This window comes from Carassius gibelio, chromosome A12 (assembly GCF_023724105.1).
Source record: "Carassius gibelio isolate Cgi1373 ecotype wild population from Czech Republic chromosome A12, carGib1.2-hapl.c, whole genome shotgun sequence".
Lineage (NCBI taxonomy): Eukaryota > Metazoa > Chordata > Actinopteri > Cypriniformes > Cyprinidae > Carassius > Carassius gibelio.
Genome location: NC_068382.1, coordinates 13,900,380 through 13,923,116, shown reverse-complemented (window position 1 = coordinate 13,923,116; position 22,737 = coordinate 13,900,380). Strand labels below are relative to the sequence as shown.

The following is a 22,737-nucleotide window of genomic DNA, read 5'->3' as shown; positions in this document are numbered from 1 at the left end:
AACCTGATAGTAGGCTAAAGTTCTGGATGCTCAATCAGTCAACATAGAAATGACATAAGAAAGCTAATTAACACCCTGTCAACATTTTGCCTTTGGACTTAAGTGGCCTTCAGTGTAATTGACCTTCACCACATTTGTTCTATGACCATTGTTCCTGCAAATATTGTATTATCATTCAGTCTGGGCTAGATTATTTACCGCCATGCATATCTAATGAGACATTTCTCTCAACTCAAAATGATCTTTAGGCTTAAGCGAGATATTGGTGTGCAGGTAAATAATTAAAGAAAAGAAAGATTTCAGCAGTTATGGGACATGTCCTTCTTTATCTACAAATGATTTCTCTCAAAAACTGTCAGCAAAGTCCTGCAATTATTCAACAGCGGCTAGCCAAAGCACTCATGTTTTATCAGATTTCTGCTCTAATGCATGCTTCCTGGGCTTTCCTTTCTCCATTTACTAGATTAACCCTTATTTATTTATGACTTTTGAATGAATGCAAAGCAGGAATGTTACGGGAAAACGAGGCATAATTATCTGTGGCCCCACAAACACATCAGGCTGTTTTATATGCTTTGTGTTTGTGCAGGGGTGTACTGTAGTGACATAAACAGCCTATTAAAAGATTAGTTTACCTTCTTTAATTTCCATCTTCAGCTGCTCTGTGCATCTTATTTGTGCCAGCACCATGACAACTATGGCTTTGTTGGTTCATGTGACATGTTTTAACTAATAAAGAGAAAAGCTTTGGGAATATGTTACTCAAATAAGCGTGTGTGCTGTAAACATGGAAACCATATACAAACCCATGGTTTGTTTCTGTCTTGTTGCCTTGAAGAACGACATTTGAGGAACATCTGAAACTTCTTCCCCCTTGTACTGAATCAACGTCCTTATTCACTCCACCGAGGGTTCGAACTACAACCCCGATGAGCTCTCAGCTACACAAAAACGATCAAGATACGGCTGAAATAACTGTTGTTATCCAAATTAAACTGGTATTTCTTTCCATTAACAATCAGTTTTCACAACAGTTTGACAATTCAATTGATCAGACAAAGAAAGAACCGTGCAGAAATCTGGTAATTTCAGCCACATTTACCAAAATCTCTACCAATTTTACCAAAATATATGATGTTTACATATTATAATTGACATCCAAATCCCACAAGATGTCATCTTAGAATCTTAACATTTGCCCTCTAACCAAAAAAAAAAAAAAAAAAAAAAAACCTGGATTAAGCAAACCTGGAGTTTATTGTTTTTGGATTCTAATCCATATAAAGCAGTTTTACTAGTCTCAGAGCTGGTTTTAAGGCAGTAATTGGATTGTACTTTACAGGATGTAGGCATTTGTGTTAAGTATTAACATGCACTATTAAAGAGTTTAACACAGAATTATACTGTGGGAGACCAGGGTTTGATGAGGAAGAAGGAGTTCTTTGGAGTGTTGATCCCATCCTACACTTTATTTGACCCTTTGAGGCAGATTCAAGTTGCCTATACCCTGAAAAAATAAAAATAAAACATAATTAAAAATGATTTAGACCAGCATGAAATTCTCCAAATTAGTTTTCTTTATGTTTTAACTGCTTTAAAATCTAAATGACAAACTGTGCATTAAAAAGAATCATTTTTGATACACTTGCTCAAGGCAAAAATTGGAGTCTGTTAGAGAGCTTGACTTTAAAAGGATTAAGCCCGAAGGTTCATACACATCACAGAAAAACACACCACTCATAAGACTTATTAAAGATCAGTTTGGGACACTGTTACTACAGTGTGTTTCATATGTTAGATCAACATCATAAATATTAGATCATCATCATAACTGAGGACAGAAACATAACACTGTACACAATGCTTTGTGTTTGTGGAGGGTCTTCAAGAACACTGTGCTAAATATGAATTGACAATCCTTCATCATACTGTATGTTGGCACTCGACTTTCTAGCATTAGTAACTTTATATGTTGTCTATGGTTTAGCACCCCACTGCGATCAGAGGGATTTCATATGTTGTCCTCGAGAGTGTGTGGAAGAACAGAATTTGGGATGAGATGTTCTTAGTGTCTTGAATCCTCAGATGTGCAGTTTCAATAAAATCTCAAGCATAAATGTATTTATTTTATGTATTGAGGGATTTCTAAGCACTTTTAACCAGCCTAACTAGGAAGACTCAATTTAATAGAAAATCATCGTGACCATTATCTGTGCTAATGGTTAACTATATTTCTTGAACAGTTTAAACCTATAATAATTTATGCTTTAAAAATTGGGAGGGGGATAAGCAATGACTGTTCAGTCAAATATTAGCATCCAAACTGAAAGTTACTGGTTCTTTTGATATTTATGCAGACATGCACAGCCCAATAACAGATGTATTATTATTATTATTATTATAATTTTTGGCCAACTATTCCTTTACAGGTGCAAGTTTTATTTGTCTCATTTGTAACGATCAGCCGGAAGATGTTAAGATTATTAAATGCGGTCAGATTATACTCTGTGAGCTCCATAGGTTTGATGCACCTTTCACCTTGGATGAATGAAGTTTGGTCACTTACTGCTACTGAATTATATTGAAAGTGTTTGTTTACCGTTTTGTTTTGTTTTTTGCTCCTTTTCATCGGTTTACTTCTGCCCCCTGCAGCGACCGTGATGTTTTTTTGTGCTTCTATATGTCCTAACATGTTTCCTCAATCTGTGTCAAAAAAAGACCTGTGTGCTACTGTGGCTTGCTTGTTTCATTACTCCAACAGAGACTGCTTTATGTTTCATTTTTACACTCACATCCGTAAGCTGTAGGCTATTAAAAATTGTGACATTTCTGGTCATGTGATCTCCTGAGGGGGGCGACCAACTCTATTTACAATAAAATAGCCTTTATTATAAGACTGATAAGTCACGAGTCTATTTGGATGGAAGTTTCATTATAGTAATTATCGTTATTTTTATATGAAACCTTATAATTAGGAAAAAAATGTTGCATGCACCTTTTAATCAGAAGCCCGGCTTTGAGTTTCTTCAGTGATGTTGGACACTGACGGACGCTTCGCGAGCTGTCATTCGCCTCACATGACAGCAACCTGAAAGAGAGAGATGGACTGAAGTCATGTAAGTATTTTACAGTGTTAGTCCTGTAGAGAGCAGTAGATCGTTTTATTGAATTGTTTAATACGCTCCCCGTGGTACTGTACATGAGCGCGAGCGGGGAGGGGGAGGGAGGAGCGATCGTAGTAATTCTCTTCATTTCAAATCCCTGTCGTGGCAGCACGGGCAAGGCAGAGGACTTTTCTCCCTTTCAAACTTAAGGGGAAAACCCTCCACCGATAGCCTAGTCCACGAGCTAAAGATCAAATGCAGGACTTTGGGAGGAGGAAACATTAGTTTGAAGGCACACTGTGGCTCACTGTATGCACGAGTGTCTCCACACTTGCACTGGATACACGAAGCAGGACGTTTTGACTTGTCTGCGACTCGCAGGATCGCCGCGATCTCTCTGAAACCCGCCAAACGTTCACACGGTGAGTCGCGCGCCGTGCGCGTTTATTTACGACTCTCGCGCTTCGCTCATGCAGCACTCGTTCGTGTTCTTCTGTCGTACGAAGCGTTGGCTCGCTGCGTGCTTTGACAGGTCAGCGGTACTAGAGCTAAAACAGTTCATTCCCGTCGCCCTCCACTGTAAGACAATAAAGGCTTTAGTGGACGCGGGCTTTTGCATGTTAGCAAGGCTGACATTGCACAGGTTGCCGGCTCGGAGAGTGTCTTGCTGTATTTAGGGCCTAGTTTGTAGCAGGCACATAATGTACCAACAGACACATTGTAGCCCCGTGTTTGCTGGTACAGTATGTGCCTGCTACACACACACATACACATACTGTACTGAAGCAGGCATGCTTTTTGTGCTGATGGGTTCACTTCAGTTACTCTTTTCCACCTAAAACGTGCATAGAAGTGAAGAACTTTTAGCGTGGAGAAAATGAGTTTATGCATTAGATTTCTCTCTGTGGGAAAATTTTGTGTGAACTGTTTACAGTAAACCGATTTTGCATTATGCAGCATCTACCTTATTTAATGTTATTTATTTGTTAAAAACTTGGGGAGTTTTTTTAAAAAGTGAAAATGGCATGTATATATAAAGTGGTAGTTGACATGTCTCATTTTTAAACACTCAACCCAGGTTTTTTTCCAATAGTATATTGCAGATATACAGTGTACAAAAGATTGATGTAATTATATAGGCAATTTCCCATTTTCCATATTTTGAATTGCTTGAAGATACAGAAAAGTTGTGTTTGTATTAATGTAATTTCCATCTTTTAAGCACGTTCTTCAAAGTGAAATTAAATTATGTTCAGTTATGTATGTAGTGATTCATATCAATGTGGCCTGTTTTTTAATAACTAATCGAGTAATTGCTTTTTGAATTGTTTCAGGGTCAGGGATCTTACAGTTGCTTTTAACACTGTATAGGCAAATTAAACATGCAAACATTTAAGCATTTACTAATCGCTCTCATTTTTCAGCATGGGGAAGTGAACATGAGATATGTTAATGCCTGTAGAATGAATGAATTTAAAGAACTAGTTCACTTCCAAAATAAAACTTTCCTGATAATCATCCAAGATGTTCACATCTTTCTTTATTCAGACGCACAGAAATTAAGGTTTTTAAGGAAAACATTACAAGATTTATCTCCATATAGTGGACTTCAATGGGGTACTACTGGGTGAAGGTCCAAATTGAAGTTTCGGTGCAACTTCAAAGGGCTCTACACGATCCCATCTGAGGAATAAGTATCTTGTCTAGTTAAAGATCGGTAATTTTCTTAGCAAAAAATTAAAATGTATGTACTTTGTAACCATAAATTTTGCTTGATAACAGTCTTAAATTTGATAAACAGATATGTGCTGGTCTTGTTTCTATTAACTTCATCTTTAAGAAATGGTTAAACCCTTTTTGTCTGGTAAGAAGCTTGAAACTGTCATGCATGCATTTGTAACATCTCGACTAGACTATTGTAACTCTTTGTACATTGGTGCCTCTCAGACTTGTGTCACAAGCTTATAGTTAGTTCAGAATGCTGCAGCCTGGCTCTTAAAAGTGAAGTGTAAAAGTGATCACACACTACACTGGTTATGATTCCGCTTCATTGGTCCGCTACCAGTCTAATAAAGAATTATTTTAACCTTGTAAAGCACTTTGTTCGACGCCAGTTGTTTTTAAATGTGGTATACAAAAGAACTTGTATTATTGTATTGTATAAATGCTCGTCTTGCACTAGCTTGACTTCTTGCATTATGTAGTAAGGTTCGAAAGGTCACATGTGATGTAGGCGGAAGTACCATATTTTTTGGACTTTAAGTCGCACCTGAGTATAAGTCGCATCAGTCCAAAAATACGTCGTGATGAGGAAAAAAACATATGTCACACTGGACTATAAGTCGCATTTATTTAGAACCAAGAGAAAACATTACCGTCTACAGCCGCGAGAGGGCGCTCTATGTCTTCTATGCTGCTCAGTGCTCCTGTAGTCTACACTGAAGACTAATTTCTTTTGGTTCGGTTCATGTCAAATTAATTTCGATAAATAAGTCGCACCTGACTATAAGTCGCAGGACCAGCCAAACTATGAAAGAAAGTGTGACTTATAGTCCGGAAAATACGGTACCATCCCAGTGTTTACAAAGTAAACGTGCAAAGCAAGTTTGTGACCCTGAGTAAGAAATGAAGAAATGAAGCAAGTGCTCATAGGGATGCCAGAAGTATGGAACTGAGACACAGCATCTCGTTCCCTTGGGGAACCATGGTTACATGAATATCCTGGAGAAGTTTCCCTTTAGGAACTTGAGCTGCATTAAAACGCTATGATACGTATCCCAATACAGGGGTTGCGATAGAATATATTATGATACATTTCAATTCTGTATAGCCCCTTTCACGCTGCGATTCCGGCAAATACACGTGTAAAGTGTTCCGGCAATTGTTCCCGGGTCGCTAGATTTTGCACTTTCACACTGCCAGTGATTACCCGGGATATGTGCGTGCTCTTTTTTTGGGGAAGTCGTGGCCTAATGGTTAGAGAGTCGGACTCGCAATCGAAGGGTTGTGAGTTCGAGTCTCGGGCCGGCAGCTATTGTGGGTGGGGGGAGTGCATGTACAGTGCTCTCTCCACCTTCAATACCACAACTTAGGTACCCTTGAGCAAGACACCAAACCTCACTGGGCGCCGCAGCATAAATGTCTGCCCACTGCTCCGGGTGTGTGTTCATGGTAAGCAAAGCAGAAAACGAGGACGGAATCCCAAAATCCAGTCGTGAAAATGAAACTTACATTTTAATATGGAAAGTCATGGAATTTGTCAAAGTTAGCATAAATTAATCAAATCAAATCTCCATATGGACCAGTATCGGTAAATGTTAAGCCGCAAAAGTTGTTCTGCGCATCTCTGTGTGAATGATCGGATGGCAGAGACGTGCGGGTTTGTTTGCTACATAGACTGAAGCCCATGACGCTTGCATTATTTTCAGCATCTGAGCTTCAGAGTTCTCTCTCCATCAAGCGATCTGAACTTTTCAGTTCATCTCAATGGACGCACAGCGTACCTGTATTTGCTGAACTGTAAACTCTGTGTGAAGGCGCACGACGCGACCGTCGCTTTACTGATAGCGCTGTTTCTCACACATGCAAAGAGAGAGAGAGCGAGAGTATTACCATGCTGAATCTACAAGCTATATGTAAACTATTCTTTGTTGTCTTCTCTTGTCAAAATAATGGAGTTCATTTAGAATTATTCATATTCATTTTCGAACAAGCAGAAGACATACCGGTTTCTCCGGTAGTGGGCAGGGCTAATGCGCAAATGGCAATTTCATTGGCCGGGGGCTGATAGTTTTTGATTAGTACCGTCCCTGTTTTGATTTCAGCAAATCGGTTTGACCGAACGCAGACAACGTGATTACTATTCATGATCCCAGCAGCTCATTAATTCATAGTGCATTGTATATACATTAGTATGATAGTAGAATCAGTAGTAGTATTATCTTTTAATAATAATTAATATGATCTATTAAATTTTTTTTTACAGAAACCCTCAATGACCAAAAATATCTTAAGCATCACCACCAGTCTTAATTTCAGTTAAAATTACAAATATGCATTCATTAGGCCTAAAATTGTGCTAGAAATATTACTATTATTTAGTAAAATGTATGTGATACTGCTACTACTGTTGAAAAAATGTATAAAACTAAATTTTTTAATGAAATAAATTACAATATTTCTTCCATGTTTTAATTTTAATTGCAAATCCCCTTTATTTACCAAAAATGAAATGTGTTTAAATTTAATAAATTAAAAGACAAATTAAATTTGGGTGAAACTTGTTTACTATTTTTCATAATTATATAACTTGTAGAAAAACTTTAAACACAATCGTAAATAAGTATAAAGAATGGCATTGGTTTTATTTTTGGTGCTAAAATGTTTTTTATTTTTTTTTTTTTTTATTAGCATATTTTTGTGTTTTGCTTTGGTACCGAAATTGGTACAGAGAACCGTGGATTTTCACTGGTATCTGTACGGATTACTGAAATTTTGGTACCGTGACAACACTATCTCGGACTAAATCTAAAATATCTTAAACTGTGTTCGGGAGATGAACAGAGGTCTTACGGGTTTGGAACGACATGAAGGTGAGTTATTAATGACATAATTTTAATATTTGGGTGAACTAACCCTTTACATTTTTTTGAGGTTTGTCAGTCTAACAATGTTTGCAATATGAGCATGGTTAGCTTGTGGCCACTTCTATCAAACCGTCAGACACTTGGCAATTCTTGAAGTGTTTTTAATCCTTTGCGTCACATACAAGTTGTCCTGATTATTTTGATTTGTATATTGTTGTGACATCACACCCAACCTAGATGATTCATTCTGATTTACACTTCATTTGGCTGATTTTCACTATTTGATTATGTATGACAGTGAAGCATTTGTGGATTTAAAAACATATACTAAGCCTTAGCCTTGTCATTTGTGTTTGTACATTTTGGTGTAAAATAATTGGTAGTGTAAGTAGCGGAGTACACGTGTTGAGGCTGTGACCTGTAGTTTATCACAGTGTGCTGTCTCTCGCCCTGAATGTGTCATGCAGTTTTATCTAAAAAACACATACTAGAAAGCTGATAAGTCAATTTTGTAAAACATCAACCAACGTTATCGGGAGTTTATTACTATAAAATGCTGCGAATAAGTTTTATCTTAGATTGCAGCAACTTACTGTTCTAAATGACATCTGCCCTACAAGACAATAGCCTGCCTCTTTAGTCTTTACTCTAGTATCATTTATATTTTAGAATGATGTATAACCACAACATGTTGTTCAGTTATCACTTTTAGGGAATAGTTCACTGAGAAATGAAAATTCATTGTTTAATTTTTATTTTATTATATTTTTTTATGAATATCCTGGCTTTTCTTCTCAATTTAATGAAGTGGAGTGAAGACTAAGACATCCAAGTTAATTTAAGTTCCATAAAATAGGTCCATACGATTCATGCACTATATTCAAAGTCATATGATAGATTTGTGTGATAAACAGCAACTAGTAAATGATGCAACTGGATCATTGAGTCTGGTTTGTGAAGGAATGAGTGGCTTCGTCCAAAATCGCATAGCCTACTCTCTGAGTAGAGAATACTGCTTTTGAATAAGTACCATAATGACTTTTAATAAAAGTGTTATCCATATAATATGAATCTGTGTTGTATGAATGTAATTCGGATGCATCTCATTCTAATCTGTTATGTTGTCATTGTCATGTGACATACATCAACCGTTGCATTGCTTTGCTGCCATTCACAAATCTCCTGTGGCCTGGAAAAGTGTTCATCAGATTCACACTATGAATCTCACAGGAGGTAGCAAATCATCTGGGTACTTTTTGCCTACTTTTTATTAATATTGTGAATTTGGATATGCTACTCTTTTCACATGTTTTTCATCAACTATATAGTCAGGAAGCATGTGATTTTTGGGTGCAGCCATTAAGATATGAACTGTACATCACTGTTAGTCTATGACAGTGGATCTCAACTTTCTCTAATTCCAAGGCCTCCCACTGTCCACAAAAAATATTCAAAGCCCCAGCCTCCTTTTAAGTTACAAAAGTGCCCATGAATTAAAATAAATAACTTAATTAGTTGTAGAATTACTAAAAGTTTGGGGGTGATTTAAATTAATACATATCTATTTTTTTTCTGGTTATTGTGGCTTACTTTAAAGCTTAATTTCTTAATTTAAAACATTTTATGTCATTTTGAGGCCACCTTGGAATTTTGCTGAGGCCCCCTTGTGGGTCTCGACCCGCTGGTTAAAAACCAGTAGTCCAGGTGCTAGCACGTAGCCCTAGATTTTCAGAAGGAGGCTCAAATGCCTGTGGAAATTATATTTTCACAAATAAAGTGTGTCAGAGCTCAATTCTGTTTAGCACAGCATTTTTTAAATGCATTGGAGCATTAAAAAGAGTCCTGTACAATTTCCTGCATTTCTTTTTAGATATAATTACTGTTTTTAGCCGTAACATAGCCTTGTCTTTGCTGTGTGTCATCTGTTACATAATTCATGGCTGTGCTACAAGTGATGCCTTGACCTCTTTCTTTGACTGCATTCGCAGCAGATGTGCAGTGGCAGATGCCGAAACTAAACTTTGACTTTGGCCTAAAACGTTTGCGGAGGGCAAAGCAACTTCAGTTCTGATAAGCACAACCACTGTCCTGTGGAACATGAATTTATCACCGCTTAGTATGATCACCCGTGAATGTCACCCACCGCTGCTCTGGCCCCTTTGAGATAACGTTGCCCACACAGGCACACACAGGCTGCACACACATATACACACCCGCATAGGTTTGTTTGATATTGTTAGTTTATTATACACAAAAAGCTCTCTCTGACTTTCATTGTCCTCTTCTTGCAAGCCAACTCCCAACTGCATTTGATCTTTTTTGTCTTTAGTCTCTGGTTTGTTCATGTAGTTTCCATGTCAATGAGGACCAGGGACTTAGGCTCAGATCTGGCCTTTGTAAACCGCTCAGCACAAAAAACATCCCCAACACACAAACACAACGCAAAGGGTGGCATGTGTATGAGACGGCCTTTGTGAGAACAGAGTTGTGAGAGTTTTTATTTTATTTTATTTTTGAAGTCACTCTTCACACTAATTAACAGCACTAAATCTCAAACAGTCTTTTCATCTGGTCTCAGTGGCTTCCTCCCTGTTACTCTATTGACTTGGAATGTGCTGGTTTAATTTTTTGCGTTGGAAATGGTGCAAAGAACGTGTTTCATCGACTATAGGTACTAGGGCTGCACAATATATCGTTTCAGCGTTGATATCGCGATGTGCGCATCTGTGATAGTCATATCGCAGGATGTGCGATGTTTAGTATAGGCTACTGATTGTTATAATTATACTGATTGTTTTCTTTGCTCACACGCAGACACAGTGTCATCGGACTACATCGGACTCAACAGCTGTACAGAGATACCCATTTTAAATAAAATACTGATTTGCTCGCCTACAAAATCACCCCAATCATTGACACCCCCCCCCCCCCAAAAAAAAAAAACTGTCATGTGGTGATTTTTCTTTTCTTTTCATATTGCAATATATATTGTGCAGCCTAAGTAGGTACTCACAGAGAATAACGTTGGAAGTTGGGAATTGGAGATGGGATTTCTCTTCAAGTCTTCTATATTTTTATCAACAGCATGTGATGAAGTGTAGCGTGTGTAAGACTACTTGTATCTGTCGAGAGCTGAATGTGTTAATAGATAGTCCCACTGCATTTTAGATAAAAATGGTTGCCTCTAGACCAATTCCTCCTACTGTGTGTATGAGATAGCATGGTTTGGTGTAGTATGTTAGGTGCGAGAAAAATAAACATTTCTTTTCTTTAGGATGAAAAATGGATGGATTTTTGGACTACAGAAAATAATCAGTTTTTTTTTTTTCTAAAGCGAATTTAACCCATGCTGCGTTTCAACTGTCCAACGTGGACCGTTTATCAGCTCGGACTGCGATGCAAACAAACTTATCAGAGCTAAGAAAAGCTTTTTCTCAGGAGCCAAAGTTGATTTCCAGACACTGTTACTGCACAGATCCAACAGTGTTGCAAGATGCAGTGAGAAGCATTTGAATTCGCCGCACAATGATAAGGTTACTGCGAGATCTATTGAGAATCATTCAAATTCTATACACAAATCTCTGTTATGTAAAAAGTGCTGATACGTCAGGAAACCAGAAGCGGTAACGCTAACTGTAACCACGGTGTTAGAAATCTTATTTTTATTATTTTATCATTCATTTCAGGAATTGTACAACCTTTTGAGAGAGAAATTCAAGCACTTTTCAATGACTTTCAAGCATTTCACACAACTATTTCCAGCACTTTAAAGCTCTAAGATGATCCAGTTAGAATGTTATTTTGAATGGGATGAACAAAATATACTTTGTGGTAAACAAACGCTTATGTAAAGTTTAAAAAAATAGTAACCAGTAACCAGTAGACAGCAGAACAGGAGCACTTGTTGGCTTATTAGTCATTCATTTATACTTTTTCTATATATTTTGAAATGATAAAATGACTATTATAAAATATCTAATCAACAAGAATTCAGATTTTATCAGAATTTAAAAAAATATTTTTGTGTATGAAATAAGTAAAACTTACAAACTCACAAACTTTCTACTAAATCAAACATAATCACTGAAGTTGATCAGCATATGCTAGAAAAATAATGTTGTCACCAACTGTAGAACCTAGTAGTTCTGGTGCCATTGCTCTCAAATGTTAATCTGGAGTCCTGAACAGAAGTTAACATTTACAATAAGTTAAAATGATTTTTATCTTCACAATGCCATTTTTTCTCTAAACTAATTAAATGTATGCATCATCTTTTGTGTCAATTTTTTACATTTAATCAATAAATGCAAATAGCATGACACTATAGGTCTACCAGTCAAAAGAAATCAGTATCGACAAGTTTGTATTGCAATGCAATAACTGATATTTGAAATGGTTTGGGGGAAAAAATAGAAAATAGTCTATACTTTAAATATAAGCCTAAAACTGCCAGCAGGGGTAGCAAATAACTGCATAAGTGAGTCATTTGAGTCATTCATTCAACCAATTTATTCATATGACTGTTTAATTAACCCTCTGGGGACGGATTAGGCGGTACCGCCCAAAATGGCATACTTTTACAAATGTGTAGTTATCTCAAATGCTATCATGCTAGAGAGATGCGGGTTTTTTTGCCGTCTTCCTCAGATTCCGCTGAAAACAGCGGTGTCCAGTTTGTATATTAAACACTTCCCTTATTGCGCAATACCACTGCGTAAACAGGCCAATGAAAAAGATTGTGCTAGGCAGATTCAACACGCAACAGCCAATGGAAAAATTGCCGCTGGGAGGAGTCTTTTTCTAACCCAATCAGAGGAAGGTTATGTCTTCTAGCGATTCAGAGGACTCTGTAGCTCTGCTGTAGCCTTGTAAAAGCTGGCTGGACTAAAGTAAAAGACATGTAATCAATAAGCGTTCAGAGAATCAGCATCAGGGTGGAGAAAGCAGAACGCGATCGGAGTATTAGCGAGCACAAAGAGCTAAATTCGAGCGATCGGAGAATCAGCATCACGTGGAGATAGCAGAAAGTGTGTTAGCGAGCACAAAGAGATAAATTCGAGAGAGATACAGCATTATTACACAATTGTTTTATCAAAATGGCAAGCAGTAAAAGATTTACGGCAGAACAAGCTCTGGAACAATTACTGGAAAGGCCTGGAGAGGCCTTGCTTTGCTCACTGGCATGCCTAGGACTGTTTTTTAAAAAAGTTAATTATTTAATTGTTCTTTACACATTTGATTAAACAATAACACATTTCTGTCAAGCAAAGAGTTTGAAAAAATATATTTTCTATGTTCAAAAACTGTTCTATATTGTGTGTTTTTCAGTAATAAATGACAAAAATCTAATTTTCGTTTTTGAAATGCTCTAGTTTATTGTAAAATTTTTCACTCATACTTCCTTTATATAAACATATTGCATGCATGCTTATGGTAGCTTAGGGTCTTCTGAATCCATAGATACCAAACACAGGGTGTTTCATCTCATTTACATATGATTTATAAGCCCAAATATAAAAATAGAGAAAACAGACCAAAAAGGGCTTAGTCCCAAAAATAAAAAAAACGCCTAGGACTGTTTGTAAATAAAGTTAATTATTTAATTGATCTTTACACATTTGATTGAACATTAACCCATTTCTGTCAAGCAAAGAGTTTGAAAAATATATTTTTGGGTCAAAAACTTTTAACTATTGTTGTGTGAGGTAGGATTTTCAGTAATAAATGACAAAAATCTCATTTTCGTCTTTGAAATTCTCTAGTTTATTGTACAATTTTTCACTCATACTTCCTTTATAGACATATTGCATGCATGCTTATGGTAGCTTAGGGTCTTCTGAATCCATTGATACCAAATACATGGTGGTCCATCCTCATTACATATGGTTTTTAAGCCGAAATGTAAAAATAGAGAAAACGGACCAAAAAGGGCTTAGTCCCCTAAGGGTTAACACCATTGTGTGTTGCTCAAAGATGCAAAACCGTTCTGGTGTGGCTTTGTTTGGAATATTTTCACTGTCAAAATTAGAGCCCGACGATAAATAGTTTAGCCGATATTATCGGTGATATGAGTATTGTTAGCGATTCTCGAGTCTCAAAAATGGAATAACGATATTAAAAACAATAAAAAATCATACAAGATTCATGGCAGTTGTTTCGTTTTGAGTTTATATCCCGACCGCTAGATGGCAGTCTTTGAGCGACAGGAAATACTAGCATTAGGGCACCCCACTAATATTAGCATTAATATCGCTGCTAAGAATTGTCCCAGTTCCTGTTTCGGTGTACAAAGCTGAAGTGTGCCGTCATTTGTCCTTTAGTGGTAACGTCCACGGTGGGGTGTGTCGCATTGCTGGACACACCCCATTTGGTCACCAACAGCCAGTGTCAATTGTGTCACCGGAAATCGGCATCTCTCTATTGAAATGAATTGGACTGTGTCGTTTTGCTGTTGTGTGTTTCTTGTTGTGCGTGGGGCGAGGCAGGCAGTAGGGTCACTGTGCGGCTGCAGCTTTCTCTTATTTTAGGGGCGTTTTGTGCAGTTGGGGCGGTGCTCGTGTCATGGTTACTGTATCGCAACCCCTGTATTGTGATACGTATCATATTACCAGATTCTTGGCAATACACAGCCCTATTCAGCATGTTTCATCTCTTGAACATTGCCAATGGTCAAGTCACATTAACTTCAACAGATACTGTAGGGAACAAGAGGTGTTCTGGATCAGGGTCTCGTTACAGAAAGTTCTGTGGCACAAAGTGTACTGTCATCACTCTTGTGTGAAGATAATGCCATGCACTCTTTTATTTCTAACTTTAGCCATCCTAAACTTGACTGACTAGTTCAGGAGTAACCTAGTATATTTCCCCTTCTACTGTAAGTCCAAATAACCAAATATGTTAGCAACTGCCTGTGCTATACTGCAGCAACAATGTGCTTCATTACGGTTTAAAAGTTGGTAAGGTTTCTTTATTGTCGGTAAGAATTTGGAAGAATTCTTTTTTTGTTTACCAAGGCTTTATTTATTACAGTAAAAGTAATGTTATGAAATATTACTAAAATTGTAAATGACTGCTTTCTATTTTAATATGTTTTAAAATGCAATTTATTCCTGTGATGATAAAACTGAATTTTTAGTTGGAAACTTTAGTAAAATTATTTTTGTAGTATTTTAATTGTATTTTTCTTAAATTGGTAATATTTTATGAATAGAAAGATAATTTTTGTAACCAATTAGACATTAATTGTAAATGTCTTTTCTGTTACTTTTGAATGGTTTAATGCATCCTTGCTATTGCTAAATAATTGTTAATTTCTTACAAAAAAAAATGAAACAATATTGTTAAGACTTTTTAAATAGTAAAATAATTACAAATTATTTAATATTCAATGCTTAATTGAACATGCTTGAACCATGATTTTTCTCTATAATTTTTTAGGAAAATTATACTTGAGAAATTGAAAGGGTGATGTGTAGTTAAAGAAGCCTGACCACACAGTTGTACATGGAATCGATCTGGACAAGGCCAACAGTTGTAGTGTGCTGTGATTCATGGGCAAGTGAGGAGGAAGAGGGGCTGGCATGGAGACCTCTCGCCCGAAAGACCCTGAATCAGTGAAACCTAAAGCAGCTGACACACCCATAAGAAAGTTTTCACACTTGGTTCGGTTGCTTGTTCTGAACCAAAGTTTGATTCTGTGCTTCTTCCCTTCCCCCATGGATATCTTTCATTATTCTTGAGTTTGAACATTGGAAGGTTTGAGTCACCTCTATGAGTTCTATTGTGAGTACTAGTGGAAGCTGTTTACTACTGTAACTAGGTAACGACGAGACGCCATTCCACTGTGAAGCATTTATCCCTCAGGATTTATCACCAAAACTTAAAACATCAAGACACGTGAAGAATGTGGGCTTCCTCACATAGATGACTTATTCTTTGTTTAGGAGAGTTAAGAAATGCATTATGCTTTAGTAAGTATAATCAGGAGCATGTTATGCAAACTCTACTTCATTGATAATTCAGGATGTATTGTTTTCATACCAGCTGTGAAACGTACACTAGGCTAGAGCTGCAGGATTTATCAAAAAAAAAAAAAAAACGTAATAATAATATGGTTTAGTGTGATCATCAAATTGCAAAGGCTGCAATTTAATTAAATATATGTCTGCGTGTTTACAGCGAAGCACTTCACTGTGTACTTTTACATGTATACATTTCATGATCCAATGATTTCAGTGTAATATATATATATATATATATATATATATATATATATATATATATATATATATATATATATATATATATTTACTCGAAAATGAAGAAATTAAAACATCAATAAATATTAGTATTGTATTATTTATTTTTTGTGGCATGAAAGTATTTAAAGTAAGCTTTCACTAATATTCCAAAAAATGATCCGATCCGTGACTCAAAATTTATACCCAGATATCATATGTGGCATATATGATATGGCACTGCTTGCCTTCTTACGGACCGGACAAAATGGTTGTAAGTCTGAAGTGGCCCATATGTAAAACAACAAAAATGGCCCAAATATATCAAATCTCATGTGGGCTCTGTATGTAAAGATGCAGTGTTGGTGGCAATGTGTAATCTGAATGTGACCCCTAAAGTGGCCCATGTGGTAAACAGTGATTATGGCTCAAATAGTGCCAACCAAATGTTGGCCACCTTTGGCAAAAATGTGGCATTATAGAATAGAATTATAGAAGGCTAAGAAGTGTGTAAACCAAATATGGTCCACATATGTTTCAGCAAATGTCAGTGTTGGAAAAGATATGTCACAGTGAGCATTGGCTAATGTGGCTGTGAGCCTTAGGTGGCCCGCAAATAATGATACCAATTTGGCCCAGTTATCCTAAAACATATCTGGGCCAGTTTTGGCAAAGATATGTCATGGTAAGCACTGCCTAATGTGGCTTCATATGATGCCACAAATGTGGTCCAGTTATCCTTAAGCGTTTCTGGGGCAGTTTTGTCAAAGACATGGTACAGAACTGGCTAATGTAGCTGTGGGCCTAATGTGGCCCACATGTGATGCCACAAATGTGGCCTGCATATAAAATGACAAATATTGCCCAAATAATTACAATTTGGGCCACTTTTGGTAAATATACTGCACAGTCAGCATTGGCACACTCAACATTAGGGCCACATTTGCTTTATTTGGTTGGCTTACATGCAGCAATGATAAGCCTTACTTGAGGCCCAAATCTGGCAAACAGAACTGGACTGCCCAAATGCCATTATTCAACACAGTATACTGTATGGGCCGGAGGAAGGTGTTGGATCTGGGCCGGATCTGGGCCAGAATTAAAATAAATGTTCTACTTTATTTTATTTATTTATTTTCATGCCTGAAATGTGGCCTTCTTATGGCTTGCTTGTGGCCCAAATTTTGCAAACAGAAGCCGACCGCCCAAGTGCCATCATTCTTCACAATATGTGGGCAAGGTGTTGGATCTGTGCTGGAGCTGGGCCAGAATTAAAATCAATGTGGCCTAGATTTGGGCCAGTTCTGCTTTATTTATATCAGGGTGTTAATGAAGTAAATGAAGTCATGTGTAGTCAGAATTCCCCATCCATGTTCCCACCTGGCTGAGGTATGTGGCGGCCCGTCACATGCAGATCAGCCACTCATGATCCAGTTTAAATTGAAGCCTGTGTTTAATAAGATGAGAGGAGCCATGGACTGCATCATGAATGTTGCTGATGTAAGGCTCACCTGTAATAACGGCCTTGAGCTATACGTTATTACCTTCTTGTGGTCATCAGAGCAGAATGATTTTAGACATTGACATCAAAAGACACTGTGTGGCAAAATTGTGGCTGCATCAAGGCCAAAATTGCGCTACAAAAAAATGTAAAATGAAGCATATAGCCATCACACAATGACCTGATAACACAGATGTTATCCATTTATCCATTTATAGCCATCATAAGTTTGTTAAACATTTCTAGAGCAAACATCTGCAGCAGGCAGCTTGGTACATGTATGTCTGCCTGAAATACAGAGGGTTGCTTATCTGACTTTAACAAGTGGTAAAAGTAAAGTGGAAAAATAGGTAATTCCTTTGAGAAGCAATACTTTATCTAAAAATGAAAAAGGTGTCAAACGCCTCGCTCTCTGGCTGCTGTACAGAGTTGAGACAGGAGAGCTATTTGACTTGGCATGTGTACTGGGCCTCATTTTGGCTTTCACCCCAGCAGATCAATCTCCACATCGGTGAGTTTTCTTCTCTTTCTCTCTCTCTCTCTCTCTCTCTCTCTATGAAAGCTTTCTCTATTGTTTTTTTTTAATTTTTTTTTATTTTGATTTGGCTGTTCAATTAGAAATAAACACAACCTTGACAGAAAAGTTAGCTTTACTAAGACAAAAGCAGTGGTGTAGTAATGCAAGGGCTGGTTGATTTATCAAGTAGTCACAATATATATTTATAGGGATTTTGTTGGCAATATTAACTTAAGGTTCAGGATCAGGATCAGAAAGAGCTTTATTACCAAGTGTGCTTGTGCATGCAAGGAATTTTTTTTAGTGTCACAAGCTTCCAGTACACAGATACAACAGCAACAACACACAGACAATAAAAACAAGATGAGATTAAACATGCACACACATATAAATATAAATAGACAAAATAATAAATAAATAAATAAAATAAATATAAAATAAATTAAAATAAAAAAATATATACATTTTAATAAATTGTGTATAGTTGTGCTATTGATGATAGAGTGAGATGAAGGGAAGTACTAGGATGTAGGTGGTAACAAATAAATATAAAAGGTTATTGGCTGTCATGGTATTTGTGGCTCTGGATTGCCGGCTAGATGGCAAAAGTTCAAAAAGGGGATGGCTTGGATGTGAGGGATCCAGAGTGAGGGATCAGAAAATCACTCTGGATCCCTCACATCCAAGCCATCCCCTTTTTTAACTTTTGATGTACCGTATTTTCTGGACTATAAGTCACACTTTTTTTCATAGTTTGGCTGGTCCTGTGACTTATAGTCAGGTGCGACTTATTTATCAAAATTAATTTGACATGAACCATGAGTAATGAACCGAGAGAAAACATTACCATCTACAGCCGCGAGAGGGCGCTCTATGCTGCTCATTGATCCTGTAGTCTACCACTGAGAACATAGAGCGCCCTCTGGCGACTGGAGACGGTAATGTTTTCTCTTGGTTCTTGGTTCTAAATGAATGCGACTTATAGTCCAGTGCGACTTATATATGTTTTTTTCCTCATCATGACGTAGTTTTGGACTGATGCGGCATATACTCAGGTGCGACTTATAGTCTGAAAAATACGGTATACAGTTTTTGAAGGGTGTGCAGGGGAGCATCAACAATCCTCTCGGCAGTCCAAACCATTCTCTGTAGTCTTCTGGTGTCTGATTTTGTAGCTGAACCAAACCATACAGTTATTGATGTTCACAGAACTGCTGCACTGTTTTTACAGTGCCGTCCATGATGGTGAATGGGGGGGAGTGCAGGGGTGTTTCTCCAGAAGTCCATGATCATCTCCAGTGTTTTGAGCATGTTGAGCTACATGTTGTTAAGACTGCACCAGACAGCCAGCTACTCAAGCTCTTGTCTGTAAGCAGACTCATCACCGTCCTGGATGTCACCCGATAAGTGTGGTGTCATCTGCAAACTCTGATTCTGAGAAATTTAGATTTGCGTCACCTGCGGGATGGATCCTCTGCTGTGAATACCAGTCCATAATCCAGAATAACACTTCATTTAGTGAATAATACCTCCTGTGGGAAAGTGTCTCCTTCTCTCACATCAAAATCCACCAACATATTTGCTTAGAACTGTTTGGGACATTTTGTTTATAAGTCCTTGATCTTTACACATTTTTCTCCTGATTCAGCCAGATTCTTTCAGTATTATGGATAGAAGACTTGTATATTAACTATGGATGCATCGATCTGATACTCAGGATTGTTCCAAATCCGATATTGTGCATATACTATTCTGTGTTATTGTTGAGCCCCACGAAAGGCACAAAACATGTCCAGTTCACGAACGGATTGTTTGACTTAACCGATTATTCTTAGTGAACCGGTTGAACCAGTATATTGGCGCCATTAGTATTATAATACTTTTTTTTGCACAATCAAAGATTATTTAGAGCCTTTCTTATTCTACATATGACAGAAAATCTCTTCTCTCTGAGCGGGTGAAGCTAGTTTTTCCATAGGCAGGATGTTCTGCTTTCACTGGCCATTTCTTACACTTAAGACCACACAGTATCACCAGGAGCCTGGGGAATAGTCTGTACATGAACCCTCTCCTGTTGCATTTTAGCATAGTGCAGCATTGGCTTTAAGCCGTCCCTCTGGAGGCTCAGTTAGAGGAATGGGTTGGATGGCTTTATTTTTTATGGCCAATATCTGATGTATTTTATTTATCTCTTGCTGGACACATTGAAGAAGGCTTAGTTGGGATTAACATGGGAATCGGATGAAAGCCCATACACTCATGGGTAATGAGTAAGATGCTATGTTTCAGTGCACGTGTGACATGCTACACGTCAGAATTATTCAGTGCTTTACCACTGTATCTGTACCGCCACAGCTGAATCATAATTCTGAATCACAATTTTTTGTTTATTTAAATGGAGTCCAATTGACAGCTTGCAAATCAGAATCAAATTAATAACTAGCCCTAATTTTAAGAATTTCTTTGTATTATAATTTATGGCAGATGTTTTTTTTAGGATCACTGGAACTCCTTTATTTCCTTCAGAGTCGACTTAAACCCCTTTGGCAAATCAGTTTTTGGATTGTACAGTTGCTGCTGTCTTCAATAAAATTCTCATCTATATTGCTTATGTGGTTTCAACACAGGAGGAACTTTATTATTCATATGCTAAGGTTATTGGAGTGAAGGAGAGCTTCTGCCAGACGTCAACTCACTAATGTGTTAGAGTCTTTTGCTTTTTTAAGGGAAACTTCACTTTAGCACTTTGCGGTAAAGAAAAACACATAGATGGGGTTCCAATAAAAGTGTCTTGTGTCAGTGTGGGGGGATCCAGGACGCATTCAAGTGACCTACATAGTTTTAACTTGATGTGCAGGCGTCCCTTCTCAGCTGACAGTAATCGAGAGCTCCCCCCTTTACCTTTCAACATACAGTAGGTAACTAAAACTAAATGCAGAAATGTGCTTTGTCCCCCTTTGCTCCCACCGTTCTTTCAGAGCATCTGCTATAGGACCATTGAGATGCAAATGACCATCCTTAACAAGCTGCAGATCTTGTGCCTCATTCTCTATACACCTTTATCGATTCATTGTACATTGACACCACGTCACAGTATGTGCTCTCAGAGATATACAGTAACACTTGATATTCAGTGACAAGATCAAAAAGGGAAAGTTCACAAGATATCGTTTCGGCCCGGGTCTTCAGTTTCAGCGTCACTCTTTGTCATACGGGTGGTCTAGCTTAATGTTATTCGTCTCTCATCCGTGCATGTTGGTGTCTGTCATCCAGCCTCTATCTTAATCGGTAGCCAGGGATGACCTTTTCTTCCTCGCCAGACGAGAAGATCAGCTGGTTTAAATGGCATCAGATTTGGTCTCCTGAAATTGTAACCTTTCTTAATGGGAACTGATGAAAACCGCTGGAAATGTACAAGGGACAATATGTCTGTTCACATAAATTTTGTGGTTAAATGCATGTCAGAATTGCACCGGCTCATTGTAAGATGCATTCATTCAAACCAGTTTATTTTATAATAATTATAATAATTAAACCTGCATTTACTACTACTTGTCAAAGTCATAACAACAATTTTGTTTGAATATAATTTTCTTTTTAAAGAGAATATCACGTAATATAACTTTTTGTTCATGTTTTAACGTAAACAGTAAACGCATTGTGCAGCAATTTGTTCAACAAAAATGAAAGAAATTGTTCGAATTTTTATTTGATTACATTTTAAAAGATTCATTACATTTATAAATGTTATTACATTTTGTAAATTCTGAGCTCATTTTTATTTTAATGCCCCAGTACATGAGCCATTAACTACAAATGTAATAATCTGATCATTTTGATCTGAAAGGTTTACTGTGGTGTCAAAATGGTAATAAAAGCTCTTAAGCATAGTAAAATTGCCCCTCCATCCTTTTTTTTAATTTCTGCTAAGAAGACACAAGGTTTATATTGGATATATTTCAGCCATTAATAGATATGTCATTGTGCATGCCCATTCCACCAATTTTTCATTGACATTACCACTGCCGTCATCTAATGTGAAAAAACGGTGAAATTCTGCAGGCAAAAGGTCCATTGTCTTTTGTCAACAGAAGTCATTTAGTGAATTTGAAATCTGCATGGGGATATCTTATGCAGAAATTCCTGGTTCTATAGATTCCTATTAAAATGACTGGATTTCACAGAAGAACAGTAATTGTGGCTGCACATGTGATACCTTACATTATAATGTTGTGATGCCTAAATTCACTAGTAGCGTTTAAAATTCTGGATTCTGTATTTACCTCAGCTCATTTGTCTAGGCATGGCTTTAGGTGTAACCTCACTTAGCCACAGGATTATGTCCATAAGCCTTTTAGAGGAATAAGCTGGTTACATGAAGCCTGTGATTGGTCAACTTTGACCAAATGACTTGCCTCAATGTCTTGTGAACAGAGTGCTAATCTGCAATATTGTCTCTGTTCTCCAAGAACAAATCGTCCTATCGGATGTGTATGGTCCATTCTAGCTCTAGACCAGCTTCAGCTTTTAAGACGCGTCTTCTTCTTTCTAATGGGTAAATGTCTGCTTGAGATATTGAATCTCTGAAAGACAGGCACTTTTAGGCAAAGGTAAGAAACATGGGAGATCTGTGATCTTATGATCCCGTCTTCTGGAGCTTAGAGAGAGAGTTATAATATTTCCGAGATTATCTGTTCATCTGTTCATGTGACGAGATAAAAATGGCCTAGTATGTTCTAACTATTAAATGTATTTTTTTTTCCTGTAGTAAAAGCTTGAAACTGGCTTGATA

General features: G+C 37.3%; 1 protein-coding gene across 2 annotated transcripts in view; it reads left to right on the top strand.

The window, feature by feature from the left end:
* The first annotated feature begins 3,236 nt into the window (after nucleotides 1-3,236).
* Nucleotides 3,237-22,737, top strand: part of LOC128025212 (thyroid hormone receptor alpha) — a 122,936-nt gene continuing 103,435 nt past the window's right edge. For both annotated transcript variants that reach the window (XM_052611337.1, XM_052611338.1), the window contains exon 1: nucleotides 3,237-3,526. The gene's annotated coding sequence lies outside the window, so the exon portion shown is untranslated. The remainder of the gene's footprint in view (nucleotides 3,527-22,737) is intronic.